At 50.7% G+C, this 13,704-nt stretch overlaps 1 protein-coding gene across 4 annotated transcripts in view; it reads left to right on the forward strand.

The window, feature by feature from the left end:
- Positions 1 to 13,704, forward strand: part of CDH23 (cadherin related 23) — a 435,990-nt gene that overhangs the window by 210,595 nt on the left and 211,691 nt on the right. The window lies entirely within an intron of this gene.

Genomic DNA, 13,704 nt, shown 5'->3' on the forward strand with positions numbered 1-13,704 from the left:
ATCTGATCCAGATGAAGCAATGCTGATCTTATGAACCTCTTACCTTACCTACCTGGCTGGCATTTATTGATTCTCAAGTAACCCAGGTGGTATGATGACATGCCCTGTGCATCCTTGGCTGAATGCTCATAGACAGCCATGGAATCCTAATACGGAAAGAGTCCATGGTGACTTCCAGGCTCCCTAAGTCTCCAGGCCCCCAAACCCATCTTCAGGGCCCCCTCTGGGGGTAGGGGGTACTGATTGTGCTGAACTCCAGCACAGCCCCTCTCATCTGCTCCAGCCAGAGCAGCTAGCCCTGGGTTTGGTTGCTTTATACACTGGGATTCTGTGCAAGATTTTCTCTGATAAAAAGGATTTTCTACTAAAACAAGGAAATTTGAAAACCACTACCATAGAAAGGAGAAGGAAATGGCGATCCACTCCAGAATTCTTGCCTGGAGAATCCCATGGATGGAGGAGCCCAGTGGGCTACAGTCCATGGGGTCTCAAAGAGTCGGACACAACTGAGTGACTAACACACCATAGAAAAGCCCCCTCTTTTTTAAACAGGGGAGGACTCTGAAGCCCAGAGAGGTGTAGTAACTTGCCCAGGCTCTCCAGCCTTCCTCCTGAGCCCCAGAGAGACCTCTGTCCTCTCTTCGGGACTCAGTGGGGATCAGATTGAGGGGGACTTCTCAGCCCTCAAGGAGCCCCTCAAGGTCAGTAGTCTGGGCCAGTTCTGCCAGCTGGTGGCCAGTTTCTATGAAGATAACTGTGTCTGAGGCTAGCTCCCTGAACCTCGTCTGACCACATCTATTTCTGGGCCACGGAGCCCTGACGGAGCACAATTTGATTCATAAATTACCCAGCTCAAGGTGTGTGTGTGTGATGGGCTCTCCTTCCCAGATTTGAAAGTCATTCACTCCGGAACGTGCAGTACTTGGGGTGGAGGGGGCGGGCAGCTGTGGGAACAGCACTCAAGGAGGGAAAGCGGCAGGAGAGCCGGGGGCGGGGAGGTGGGTGGGAATCAGGGAGCCTTGCTCCTTGTTCTCCATCTCATTGAGTCCTCCCCCAACCCCAAGAGGCACCTTCCATTATCATCATCCCTGTTTGGCAGATGAGCAAACAAGCTCACAGAGGTGAGGTCACCTGCCTGCCCAAAGTCCCGTGGCTGGAAGTAGCAGAGTTTAGATTCGAACTCAGGGCTTTCTGATGCCGAAGCTTTTTACTGTCATGATAATGACAAGACAAGGAACTGAACCAGCGGCATTTAGAGGAAGAGGTTAGAGCCTGGGAAACAGGATCGAAAGGGGACTTCAGGAGTGTCAAGCCTCCTCTTCCCACCAAGTTCAGTGTGCACCGACATCTGACGTTGCCCCCCACCCTGCCCTTCTTCGCCACGGTCTTTCCCGTCTAATGTCTTCTTCCAGTTCCAGGCACTGCTTACTTCCATCTGCCCCGGGCACTGGGTTCAGTATCCTTCACACATACCCGATGTAGGCTCAGCACTTTACAGTTTGTAAAGCATTTTCTGGTCCTTTATTCCACTGAACCTCCAAATAGCCAAGTGAGTAGGATAGGTATTCTTACCCCCAATGGGGAAACTGAGGCTCAGAGAGGCCCACAAGCCCATAAGTGTGCATCCAGTCAGGTCCTTTATGAGTTCTTCCATCATCTTTGTTGTACATAAACTTTGTCCTTCCCCTGGGGGTGACCAGTCCTCCCCCTTAGCTGGTGGGCTCCCCAGGGACATCATGCATTACCCCCTCGCCCTGAGCCTTGGGCAGGGAGGCCTTGTAGCGTGGCACACTGGCCCAGTCCCCTCGGCCTGCCTTTCCCTTGTCTCAGTGCTGGATCCGTGCAGAGGTGCTGGAGGAGGGGGTGCCGGCTTCATCAGGATGACAGACAGCACACACCGCACTCCCTGCCTCCTTTTCCTTGGGCATCTGATCACTGTCCTCTTTGTTTTCTTAAGTGTCTCCCCTCCTCCTTCCCCCCTCACACTCCCCCTCTGGGACAAGGCCTTTCAGATCATCAAATATCAAACGCTTCTTATGCGAGGGCTGAGATGGCTTTATCGGAGCCCGTAAATCTCCCAGAGCCCTGACGCTCTCTGGAGTGCCAGGCCTTGGGTGAATTATGTGGGCTGGTCCAGCAGCAGGCAGCACACAGCTGAAGGACCCAGCACAGCTCAGTGCCCACCCTTGGCCCAAGGAGGGGCTCCAACTGAGGGTGGGCTTGGATGTTCTGGGGCCACTTGCCCCAAATCCTGGAGGTAACACCTCCAGGCAAGTGAGCAGGTGAGTCCTTGAGGGACTCTCAGCCGCTTTTTCCCTTCTCTTCACCTTGTTCATCTCCTGGCCAGTCTCTGGCCCCCAGAGCCTAGGGAGTGTGAGCCCCACCTTGGAGAAACTATGACAGTTAGGAAGGCCATTTGAGATCCAAAAGACCCAAGTTCTAATGCCAACATTGTCTTTAAATAATCAGGTGTCCTTAAACATACCACTTCCCTAACTGAGCCTCAGTTAACTCATCTGAAAGCAGTGCTGGCCTTGTGGGAGAATCCAGTAAACTCAGAAGTGCTCTGCCAGGGGGCAGAAGCAGGCATCTTCCCTGTAGGGGGTAGCCTGGTATGTGAACTAAGCCTCCAGGCTCCAGAGTCAGACAGACTTGAATCCTGGTCCTGCCACTTACCAGAGGTGTGACTTCAGGAAATCACTCAATTTCTCTGTGCCTGGATTTTCTCACCTGTAAAATGGGAATAGTGATGATGATGCCACCACAACCTGGCAGATGGAATTTCTATGACAAGTAATTGACCAATACACGGGAAGTGCTCAGAATAAATGGCCCTGGCTATTGCTCCTTCTCTCACTATCACCCAGTCCATGCATCGCCAACAGGCCTTTCTGCCTCCAGGGCCTCCCCACTGCTGTGGACAAAAATCCAAGCTACTTACCCGGCATTTGAGGCTCCTGCCTCCTGACATCAGCCACTCCTGACACTGTTTTGTGTGAGCTCAGCTCCTCCCACTGGCTCCCGCCTTGGGAAGTGGTTGTCCCCTCCAGCCCTTTGCTCAGAATGCCCTCTTCCTCTCCACACTGACCCAAACCCAGCCCTTCAAGGCCTGGCAGAGGAGCCCCCCCGCACCAGGCCCCATGAGCTTTCTCATCTAGATCAGGTGCCACTTGGGCACAGAGACCTTTTGCTGCTCAGCCCCTCCAGTGTCTTGCAAACTCCTCTTTAAGTAAAGCCCTTATTTCATTTGGGTGAGGTAGCAGTAACCATGGTGGGAAAGGTCCCTGTCCTCAGGGAGGTTAAATTCAGCAAGTTATCATCAGTCCTGGTAGTAACCTAGGCAGAGGAAGTGTTACTCATTAAAGTGAATCCATTTCCAGATCATCCCATGTTGAGCACCAACTTAGACACACATCATCAGACATTGGGGGATTTGGGTAATGCAAATATGCATAACATAAAATCTGTCACTTTTAAGTGGCATTGCATACATTCACAATGTTGTGCGACCATCACCACTGTCTAGTTCCAGAACTTCAGGGAGTTTTCTTTAAAGGTACTTGTATTCTTTTTACAAATATAATTCACGTAAATCAACAAGGAAAAGCTGAAATTGCTCTAGAGCAATGGTTCTCAAGCAGGAGCAATTTTAGCCCCTTCAGCCCCCATCCCGGGGAATGTTTGGCAACGGTCTGAAGATTTATTGGTTGTCACTACTGGGAGAAGAGATGCTACTGGTTTCTAGTGGCTCAAGGGTAAGGGTGCTTCTAACCACCCCACACGCACAGAGCAGTCGCCCACAGCAGAGAATTGTCCAGCCCGACGTCATGGGCGCTAAGGTTGAAAAACACTGTTCTCATATCACTACTCAGAGATCATTTTTGTTAACATTTTGTCAACATTTCATTTCATTCCTTTCTCTCTCTCTCTCTTTATATATACATATATATATTTAAACAACAACAAAAATGTGTACTGTGAACTATGCTATTTTGTACCTCCTTTGCAGGGGTGAAATGTCTTAAACATCTATCTTTTTAAGTAACAAACTTCTTTTCTGCAACATTATTTAGTGGCTGACCAAATTTCATATCGTAGTGTAATTAATCCCTGTTGTTAGACATCTGGGCTGTTGCCTGTTTCCTTTAGTGAACAACCATGGTGAAAGTCCTGGGAGCTGCACCAGTGGGCATGTCCCTTGTTATTCCCTCTGGAGAAGTTTACCTGGTTGCAGAGTAGAGGTTTTTCAGGAAATCAGAAGGTTCTGATGGCAGCCCTGGCTCCTGGTGACATCTTGTCAATCCCCATTAAAGTGCCCTCAGAGGACCAGGGTCGCCTGTCCCTGTAGACAGGGAGCCGGGTACTGCCATCCATGAGAGGGGTCTGGTGTGACCCTTTGCAACCCTGACATAATAGGCTGTGCTGTCCTTGGCTGATCAGGTGAATGCTTCATACTTTGGAGCCAGTTATGAGCAGATTAGTGAGTCCAGTCTGTGGTCTTATTAGGAGAGGTGACTGTTTGTTGGTGTAGTTGAGCTTGATGAGAACCATCGTTCTGTGAAACACCGACAAGACGAGCAGACTGCAATTCCCACCTGCTTGTGGAGCTCGGAGGTCGTCGTTCCCCAACTGGCCGCTAATAACTGTAATTAACAAGACGCACTCAGCTCAAACATGTCACTGTGGGTGCATCGGGAGAGTGTGATCACCCCAGTTGGAAATGCTAATTGGCTGCCCCCTCCCCATGACCCTACTGCAGTTATGATCTCTGTGAGTGTGACACTGTAAGTCACCCCTGTATCATTCTGTCCTGCAGCCTGTTACACCAGCCTCAGAAGGGCACCCCAACACCCCCGCTGTAGCCCACACATCATTCAAAAGCCCTTGTTGAGCACCTATGTATGTCACCCAGGCACTTGCGGAAATGGGTCCCTGCCCTCCTGGGGCTTATATTCCAGCGTGGGAGACAGACAGGAACCAAGCACATAAGCAGACGAAAAGAGAAGTTCAGAAAGTAGAAGCGCTTTGAAAGAGACAAAACAGGATAATGGAGAAGAGGGTGATGAAGGCGAGAGCAGGATGGCGGGGTGACTAGAGAGTGCTTCTCGAGGTCCCTCAAAGGTGAACCTGTGGACTGAGGCTGGACTGCAGACAAGGCACCTGCGAAGATGCAGGGAGAGCATTCCAGGCAGCTTCAGGGAAAGCTCTGGAGAAGGGGGTAGGCCTCATCTACCGTCACGGTCCTCGGGGCAGGGGCATGCAGCAAGCTCTCACTTGCGTCTCCTGTGATTGAAAGCTAAGGTAACCCACACCTCTGGTTGCCATATGTTGGACACAGAGCTGTTGAATGCAGCCCAGCCCAGGTGCCACCTGGGACTCGACTCGGCCCCTTTTGTCAGCAGGCAGCTAAGTAACAATTTTTAATTCATAAGATATCTTGCCCAAAGCCCATATCTCAGACTGACTCCCAGTTTTCATTTGCAGTGATACCGTTCTGTACCAGTCAGAAATGTACGGCTCCACTCGACAGTGATGGGCCTGCCGGCCAGCTTGTCCCACTGGCCCAGGCAACATAGGCAGCACACAGGCAGCTGTTTAGTAGGCTATCCTTGGCTGGGGACAAGGGGGGAAGGGAAATCCAGGGGCCTCTGGGTGGGACATGAACTCTAGCTTAGTGAGAGCTGAGGCTAATTGCTTGTTCCACCCCTCACTGTGATCTAGGACCAGTTATTCCCTATGCCTTAATTTTTTGTTGGGAAAATGGGGACCTATGTCGTGGTAGTTTTGTGAATATTAAAATATATATATGTATACACATACACATACAATATACTTTGCACAGTGCCAGGCACAGTATATGTTGGCTTTTATGGAGAGAGCCTCTCCTGGCACATTCTGCATAAGATGGGCGTGGTCGGGGCTAACTTGGTTATTCAGAAAACAGCCATAGTAGGGAAAGAAGGAACAGGAACCAAGACAGGCACCACAATAGGTCCTGTATGTACATGATCACACCTGACCCTTACACAACCCTGTGAGGTGGGAGCTGTTATGCACACTTTATAGATAAGGGATTTGGCTCAAGGGAATTCACAATTTGCAGGGGGTCTCACAGCTAGTAACTGGCAGATCTGTTGTTGGCACCTAGGTCTCTTTTGCATCCTGCGAGCTCACACACAGTAGGCAGTCTTCACTCAGGTGTTGACGTAACAGACTCCAGGCAGAGACCACAGCTGAAGGAGGGGCCACCGGGGGTAGGGGGCACACATCCCAGTTCCGCTCACTTCCCTGGGAGGGCCGGGTGACAGAGTCAGAGGCCAGGTGAGGGATCAGGCTCCCACTGGTCCCCTCATCCATTTAGGGATTAGTGTTTGAGTGGACTGATAGAAGACCACTGGACCCAGAAGACCAGCTAGATCATGAGTGCCTCATATGCATGGCTTTTTTCTTTATTTTTCCAACTTCATGGCCCAGCATGGGCCAGACCCAGAGCATACCCCACCTGGTGTGTGCTCACTGACCCTTCCTAAGCCCTGCAGAGGGGACAAGAAACTTCAGGCCATCCAACAGACAGGTAATGAGCACCGTTCTGGGTACCATGGACAGGAGCAAAACCCCACCCTTCACCCTCAAGGCCACACTGAGTCTCTGGATGTGAGGACCAGGGAGGCCCCAGGGCACAGGGCTGTTCTGAGGGTGCCAGCCCAGCCCTGGGACTCAGTGGAGTGAGAGAGGACACAGCCTTCAGGACCGGCTTCCTGAAGTCGGTGACATTGGTAGTGGGTCTTAAGAACAGACAGGACCAAGGTGGGAGCTGTGGGTTTTCCTTATAACTCAGAGGGCAGCAAGAGTGCTTGCTATCAGCCCAGCGGAGCAGACAAAGCAATTGAAAGTCATCAGCCTGTGTTCCCACACGCACCATCAGCCACTCACTAAACTGCTTCTCACCCAGACCTAGCTCCGCCATGGGTCAAGACGCTGCCAGCGAGATAACAAGGGGACAAGATGTGGGAGTGATGAGATTTGGCAGGGGCCAGAAGTAGGGGTGCCGGGGAAGGGGAGAGCTTGCCAGCCTTGAAGGAGCAAGGAGGTAGAGGGTGAGCTTCCGACAGCCCACAGAGAGCTGCCCTCCTGCTCTCCAAACCTGACCCTGTACCCCCACTTGTACTCCCTCCAATCCAGTTTCCCTCTCCCTCTGCCTTTGACCATCTATGAAACAGAAGCCTTTGCTTAACTGTGCTGCGCCCTCTAGCCGTCAGTCCACCTCCTTGTTTTTCACACGGAGCTCCAGGCAGCAGCATCTGTTCTCACCGTCCCCAAGTCTGTGCCCCACTCAGCCACAGTATCTCACAGTCTGACCTCTGGGTGCATCTGAGGATCCAAACAGGAGACCTTCACTGGATCTTTCTTCTCCTGAGCCTGTCTCTCAGACTGTTTGACCCTGATAACCATCTCTTTCTCAGAACTTCCTTTCTTCTCCCTCTGGGCATCTGGCTCTATACTGCTTTCTCATTTGCTTCCCTGACCATTGCATTGCTTATTTCCATTTTCCCACGCATTCTCACTGGAGCCATAGGTCTCCGTAAAGGCAGGCTTGCCAGTGCCCTATGTATGTTATCACTGGTGTGCTGGCAACCCCAGCCTTCCCACTCCAGTCCCCAGATAGCCCTCCCTTCTACTTCCTGGAGCAGCAGACCCCAACCTTTTTTTGGGGCACCAGGGACTGGTTTCATGGAAGACAGCTTTTCCAGGGGCCAGAGTGGTGGTTTCATGATGGTTCGAGTGCATCACATTTATTATGCACTTTACTTCTATTATTATTACATCAGCTCCACCTCAGGTCATCAGGCATTAGATCCTGGAGGTTGGGAACCTCTGTCCTGGAGGCCATCACCACATGGACATTCTGCTGCTGTGTAAAACTCTGTCATTTTATAAGGAATTTCTCTAGAACTTTCCAGAATGTATGGAGTTTTTTTAACTAGAACTCCCTCTTGAGAAAAAAAGCAACTTCTTTGACCCCTCATTCTGTGAAGGAGGACGATAATCTGACTTGTCTCACCCTGTTCCTTGTGCCTCAGCCCAGGGCCAGGTACAGCATGGGTGCGGGATGAATGGCTGCAAAGAGAAAAAGAGAGACATAAATCTCAGTCCAGGCCAGCCTCGCACCAGCCATGTGACCTTGGACAAGTTATTTAACGTCTCTGAGCCTGCTTCCTCATACACACGTGGGATATCTTCTTCTAAAGTTATTGTGAAGACTGAGTCATATAATTGTGCAGACAGCTTAGCTCAGTGCCTGGCATAGGGAAGGGCTCAATAAATTGTGGCCACTATTTTTTTTTTTTAATAAATAGGAGAAAGAGGGCTGTGACTCGCCTTCAGCAGCCTTATGTGCTTTTGTGAACTTGATTCACATCTTCTCAACCCCTCTCTTGCAAATCAGAAGAGGTCTTAATGCCTGAAGCTCCTGGAGGGAGGTGGTTGTCCAGGAGAACCAGCAGGGCCATCAATGACCTGCTTCTTCTCTTTAAGCCACCTGTTCCTGAAGCCGTAGGGTTCTCAAGGTGCAGCCCCACCCCCCACAGGTTCCCCTCCCCTACCAGGTGTATCCCCACACGCCTAGGACAGCACCTGTCAACCCAGGGGAACCAGCTGCCCTTCTGCTCAGCAGTGGGGGCTGAACAGGTGAAAGGCATCCCCCGTGAGCTGCCCCCCAGGCCCCTGGTCCCCATGGGACTTGGGTGAAAGATGTCTGGGAGACCAGAGCACTGACAGGGTAGTGTCAGTTTCCAGAATAACAAAGAAACTCATGTATATAGTTGCCAAGCCCATGCCACCCTCCCTCCCACCCAGGGGGGGAGGATTATGGGAGAAGAGCAGTAAGGGAGGGAAGCAAGGAAGTAAGGGCCCACCTCAAGGCTGGAACCCTGAAGGCAATGCGCTCTGGACCTGAGGGTTTTGTTCTCAGACTTAGCCTCAAGGCTGCCACCTCGTATTAATACATCTGAGCCCTGGGTTGTGAGACTCTGCTGGTAAGAGAATGTGTTGGCTTCAGTGCTACCGCTGGGCACAAACTCTAGGCAAAGGCTCCTGGGTGGGGTGGGTGAAGGAGATGGTTCACGGTGGTATCTTGGTGCAGGACAGGTGGCCAGCATTTATTGAGAGCTTCCTATGTGCCAGACACTGTATTAACTCATTTAATCCTCACAGCAACACTCTGGAGTTGGTACTATTACCCCATTACCTCCATTTTACAGACTAGGAAACTGAGGGCCAGATATGTTAAATAACTTGATCAGGGTCACCCAGTTAGCACGCAGCAGAACATGATGGGAACCCAGACACTTTGCCTCCACAGGGCACAGCTGTCTCTCTGCTCCACCTGGCTTTCATTCAGGGACCTTAGCTTCACAAATGCTTATACACTCAGTAGTGTGGTTGTCGGAGAAGGCAATGGCACCCCACTCCAGTACTCCTGCCTGGAAAATCCCATGGATGGAGAAGCCTGGTAGGCTGCAGTCCATGGGGTGGCTGAGGGTCGGACACGACTTGAGCGACTTCACTTTCACTTTTCACTTTCATGCATTGGAGAAGGAAATGGCAACCCACTCCAGTGTTCTTGCCTGGAGAATCCCAGGGACGGGAGAGCCTGGTGGGCTGCCGTCTATGGGGTCACACAGAGTCGGACACCACTAAAGTGACTTAGCAGCAGTAGCAGCAGCAGTGTGGTTGTGAATCTTGTGTGTGAGACTGAAGGTATGAACCTTGCCTGCTTTTCTCTGCTGATTCTCTAGCATTTCACACACAGTAGGTGCTCGATATGAACTTGGATGAATGAGCGAGCTGATTGGTCCGTCAGTCTTCGAATGAGACCTGCCCTGCTTGGGGCAGGGACTTACCTCCTGTTCCAGCCCAAGCTCAGCATCCCAGTGAGTGCTGATGTTACCATGGTGACAGGAGGATCATCAGAGCCAGTGACTCGCTTAGGTGGTCTTGTCAGCTCCCAGAGTATAACCCTTTCTGATTGTTGGTCCTGCCAGTTAGTCACTCATACTTTGATAGGTGAGTCCTACACAGATAGATGTGTGAAAAATAATGTGTGTGTGTGTGTGTGTGTGTGTGTGTTGGGGAAGGGTCCCTGAGTTTGAATTTGTACCAGTTGAGGGATATTTGCCTGCAGGTTGGCTGGACAAAGTGCCTAGGCTGGAAAAGGGGTTATTTTATGTGCTGGGGACAGACTCTGAGCTGGGGATGGGCAGCGTGGCCATGAGTAGGACAAAGGTGCTGAGTGGGGGACCCAACTAAGTGAGCCAGGAGAGAGAACCAAACGGAAAGGCAGAGTGCATCATTCAACAAGGGGCTTCTGGTTTGTAAATGATTTATAGAAAAAATCTTGCAAAGATAAAAGTTGAATCACATTTAAACATTGATAGCTTCCTTTATTTTTTTTTAATTTTATTTTATTTTTAAACTTTACATAACTGTATTAGTTTTGCCAAATATCAAAATGAATCCGCCACAGGTATACATGTGTTCCCCATCCTGAACCCTCCTCCCTCTTCCCTCCCCATTCCATTGAGGAGAATAAATTTATATGAAAATCTGGAATGATGGGATGCTGGACAGAGAACCTGGGGAGGCGGGGTCCATGAATATGTGTGTGGTGGGGAAGTGGGTGTGGGAGGCAGGAGCCTGGAGGTCTTGCCTCAGGGCAGCCCTCCAGCTTGGCATTTACGGGCTCTGAAAACCCAGCCCCTGAAGCACCTTGCGCTGTCCACACTCCAGCCACCTCAGTACTGATCACCCTGTCATGAGAATGTCTGGTTGAGGGCTATACATTCCCCATTGTAAGGTGTCCCTGGTACATTGTAGGAGCTCAGTAATTGTTTGCCGAGTGGATTAGCTAATGATGAGCAGATGAAAGCACACGTCCTCTTGTTTCCCCAACAGCAGAATTCCTAGCTTAAAAAACTCCTTTGTATCCATGCATTTATATGCCTCCTTGCAACCCTGTCCTTCCTCCTCCATGAAGGCAGTCATACAAAAGCCCTCAGGAGGGTACCCAGGCTGCAGGACAAAGCCTTAGGCAAGGTGAAGGCTAGGGGGATGTCCCCTCCCTGGCCTGGCCCAGGTCAGAGTCTTCAGAGCCCACAGTCTGAGAATGATGAGACCCAAATGGGCTCCTCCACCAGCAGCCTCTCCCCTGCCTTGGGCAGCCGCTGCAGGAGCCTAGGAGGATGGGCTGAGAGTGGGCCACCTTGCTGACCAGCATGGGCCAGCTGAGAACAGCCCCTGCCTCAGTCTAAAGTTAGAGAAGGATGTTGTCTCCCCTCTTCTTTCCCCCTAGTTAATCCAAGAGAGGATCTGAGGTCCTACTGTGTACAGATCCCTTGGAGCTGGGGAAGGGACCCAGTGGGGAGATACAGCAGCCTCCATGGGCCGTCCTGGCGTCTACCTTGTGTATCGGGGGCTTGAATGTTAGTTCCTACCTATGGAATCAGTGTCCATCCACCCCTTCCCTAGTCCTGCCTGTCTTTCCAGTTCCAGCTCAAACAACATTTATTAAGTACTTATTTTGTGCCAGGAACAGTTCCGAGTCTGTACACGTGTATTTTTTTTTTTTCCACATTCATTTTGTTCTCAAAACCCTATGAGACAGATCCATTATTATCCTAATTTTACAAATGAGACCAAGATACAGAGTGGTTAGATAAGTGGCCCAAGGTCACACAGCTAGCCAATGGTATGGTGCAGGGCATTAATGGGACCTCCTCCATGAAGCTTTCCTTCTTTAAGCCTTCCCCTGTGTGAACAGCCTCTTCCTGCAGCAGGAACATCATTCAACAAAGGCTACTGGTTTGTGCATGATTTATAGAAAGGAGATACTGATTCTTATGGATGTCAACGCTCTCTGACGAGGCTATAAGCGCTTCAGCATCAGAATTCCTGGCGGAGTGACCTCTGTGTCCCCTACAGTGCCAGGCCCTGGGCCTGGCCATGGGATGGCCTGTCCAAGGGACTGCTGAAAATGTGAATGAATGGCAGTATTTGAATGAACCAACACACTGGTTAATGAGGAAGAGAAAGTAGTGGAATTGGGAGTTTCAATGGCACCCCACTCCAGTACTCTTGCCTGAAAAATCCCATGGATGGAGGAGCCTGGTGCGCTGCAGTCCATGAGGTCGCTAAGAGTCGGACACGACTGAGCCACTTCACTTTCCCTTTTCACTTTCATGCATTGGAGAAGGAAATGGCAACCCACTCCAGTGTTCTTGCCTGGAGAATCCCATGGACGGGGGAGCCTGATGGGCTGCCGTCTATGGGGTTGCACGGAGTCGGACACGACTGAAGTGACTTAGCAGCAGCAGCAGCAGCAGTGAACTCACAGGCTGATGGGAAGGGCACAAGGGCAGGTGGGGGCTCAGGTGAGCTGGGAGCAGCCGTCCTTCAGAAACTTGCTTACATCTGTGTACCCAGCACTGACCGGGTACCTTGAAGAACAGTCTTGAAAGCCTCCCACCTTCAGAGGGCTTTTAGGCTGGGTGGAAAGCGCCCAGTTACACCCAGGAAGCAACTGGGGAACAAACAGAGCAGTGGCTGCAGCCTGTGGGGCTGGAGGGTCAGTAAGAGAGATTAGGACCGTCTTCCTGGAGGAGGGCGAGGAGGGGCTGGCACTGGGTGGGAGCACAGGAGGTAAAGCTGAGAGATAAGGTGGATAATGAAAGACAAGAGGCAGGACTGGATTTGAGGACCCTGCAGAAACCACTGTGAGGGCTGGGGTGCCTGTAGGGGAGCACAAAAGAAAGTTGGTGGGAAGGAGTAGGGTAAGGGTACGCTTGAGCCGGTGCCATTTCTGTGTGATTTTTGCCAGTACGTTCAAGGTGTGTTTTAAATTTTAATAAATACTTAAAACTTAAAATTGAATTTTGTTTTTTATTTATATTTATCATAAAGGGAAACGTTATATCACTGCCTTATAGAAAATTAGAGTAAAATAGAATAGATTAGAAAGGACAGAATAGAACAGGGAATGACCATAAAAATGAGCACAAGGGAACAAAACAAGGCTACTGCCTTAGTTCACAGGGGCTGCTGTAACAAATGCCATCGCCTGGGTGGCTTGGCAACCATAGGAATTTCTTTCTCACGGTTCTGGAGGCTAGAAGCCTGAGGTCAGGGTGCCAGCACAGCACGGTGAGCACCCGCCTCCTGGTCCACATGGCACCTCTCTGCTAAATCCTCATATAGGAAGGGACAGGGGAGCTCTCCGGGGTCTCTTATAAAGCATGAATCCCGTGCAGGATGGTTTCACCCTCATGACCTAAGCCCAGAAGCCCCACCTGCTCACTGCACCTACTACCATCATCTTTGGAGACTGGGATGTCACCATACAGAGTCTTGGGGTACACAGGTATTTAGACGTAGCAGTAATGACTCATTACAGATCCTGAAGCCTGTTCTCTCTGTGTTAAAGAGGAAAAGAAGCAAATGTTAGAGAGGGTGTTAAAGACATATAAGCACCAAGACTTTCTCCTTGACTCAGAGAGCCTCGAGGAAGATGGAACAGGGAGAATGTTCTCAGCTTGTGATTCAGTGTCGTCTGCTGCCTGGGCCGGGTGCTCTGTTGTATCCCAGGGTTCTTTTCATTGCTCCTGGAACCAGCATCCATTTTAAGTTACTGATTAGTCCTTAAGGCCCAGA

Source organism: Bubalus kerabau, chromosome 1 (genome assembly GCF_029407905.1).
Source record: "Bubalus kerabau isolate K-KA32 ecotype Philippines breed swamp buffalo chromosome 1, PCC_UOA_SB_1v2, whole genome shotgun sequence".
NCBI lineage: Eukaryota > Metazoa > Chordata > Mammalia > Artiodactyla > Bovidae > Bubalus > Bubalus kerabau.